Below are 2,094 nucleotides of genomic sequence, written 5' to 3'. Positions count from 1 at the left end.
TAGAACATGCTCTAATCTCCCAACTAGCTGCTATCGATCGGTTGGACGTGCAACTTTTGCGTTTACACTGCCGATTGTCAGTTGCGAAATTGCGAAGTTGGTACAAAATTTGCCAACACAAAGTTGGCTGTGTAAACCCAGCTTCACGAGACGTATGCCTCCTTCATCAAGACCTAAGAACCGGAGAAATTCTTGTGACCGTCATTGCTGTGGATAAGGTTGCTCTGCAACTTGCTATTGCCACTTGCTAGGTTTTTACGTAGCGTGCAAGAGTTAGAAGTGATTGATGTATGGCATGTGTGCTAATATGCCTGGAAGTGGAGAGAGGTTCGCTGCCTTTGTCTTTAGTTCTACACAGTCATAACTACAATATCTCCTGCTTGATTCTCTCACCTTCTTATCCCTCTCTCACTTTCGCACTCTGATAATCTTTCCTTCCACCTCTCCTTGCTTCCCTTGGTTCCTTCTCCCCACGTTTTCTTCCCCTCCTTATCTTTCTCTGTAATTTATTTCTCTTTCCCTCCTTATCTTTCTTTGTTATTTAGTTCTCTTACCCTTTATCAGCCAAAACAGGCATGAGCAAAATATTTATTAAAATGTGCTCTGATGAAAGGCTTTCAATTTGCAGTTGTGTATATCATTTAATCTGAGTGACAGCTACCTTGTGTTATCAGAGGGAGGGAATATTACTTAGTAGAAGTTGTATTTGTTTACATGTGACCCTTATATGTGTATAATATTAAATATGATGTGTCTCATAAATATTCTCTCCCTCTTTAGTCATACTATGTGGTAGTGTTAAAGTGGATAAACCTCGCAGCTAGATGCTTATTTGTATTGCTACTTTCACATTTCTTCATAAAAGTAGCACCACAGGATATGTACAGTGTTTACACATCCGGTACACAGCCGAGCGAACGTTGTGCTGCATTAACAGTTCTTTTCTGTGTTAACACGTTATATATTGTTCGATGTTTACTCTGTACGAAATTATGAAATTTGTTTAAATCGCATGTTAACTACATTACATATGCAATCAGGAAACAAATATAGTGTTTTCGTTCCAGGAACTATTTGCGCTAGTGTAGCGCTACTATTTAGCATCCTCTGACACTTCGCTCAACATAATTGATAGTATTTTCGCCAAAACCGCATCCGACTGGGTAATTCAAAATAGTCATCTTCAGAGCACATTTCTGGCTCAATGAGAACATTTCGTGATGTTTGCATACTGCAAGTATGCTCACAGTAGGTGTATATAAGCTTATTGTTGCGAGGTTTATCCACTTTAAAGTTGTTGTCACTGTGCTGCCTTGTCTGTCATGTTCTGGTATGCTGATCATCCACATTCTATTACGTTTATAGTATTCACATCATTTCATTCATTTCATTTCATTATTTGCATTATCTTCTTTCTCATTTTTACCATTGTCAGTATTCCAGTGCTTTGTTGATCCAGAAACGTGAATGTGTTAATAGTTGATGAGTGATATAGCTTTATATATATCTTGCCCAAGGCAAAGTTCTGTAGGCTAAGTTCGGAGTTGCAAAGTCACGCGCTATACACTTTTTCTCCAACAGAAGAATCCCTTATTTAATTTTGGCATCGGGCTGTGACAACAGATTAATCTTACGTGGCATGATATTGGACTTAAGAGAACGGATCTTTGGCTCAGTCCATGCGTTTGGCATATAGAGAGTGTGGACGAATTTGCGATCAGTTGCGAGCCTGAAACATTGGTCCAACCAGTGGAGCTATCATGAACAATATGCCTGTAGGTCTTCGATAGAAGGTTCTTGTAAGACAATACGACGGCCTACACGCGTGTACATGGATACGTCGATTTTTTTTTATACTAAGTCTTGTAGACGGTCTAGATCAATCGTACGTTACTCTCTAGTATTTGTTATGCCGGGTATTTGTGACGATTTCACGTTTTGCTTCTCGACACCGAATGAGCAGCAGATTTACACTGCTCGCCTATGCAGTTCAATAATATAGTTCCGAGAGAGAGAGAGAGAGAGAGAGAGAGAGAGAGAGAGAGAGAGAGAGAGAGAGAGAGAGAGAGAGAGAGAGAGAGAGAGAGAGAGAGA

The sequence above is a fragment of the Priapulus caudatus genome, unplaced genomic scaffold, assembly GCF_000485595.1.
Source record: "Priapulus caudatus unplaced genomic scaffold, Priapulus_caudatus-5.0.1 Scaffold455, whole genome shotgun sequence".
NCBI lineage: Eukaryota > Metazoa > Priapulida > Priapulimorpha > Priapulimorphida > Priapulidae > Priapulus > Priapulus caudatus.
This window is presented reverse-complemented; position numbering follows the sequence as displayed.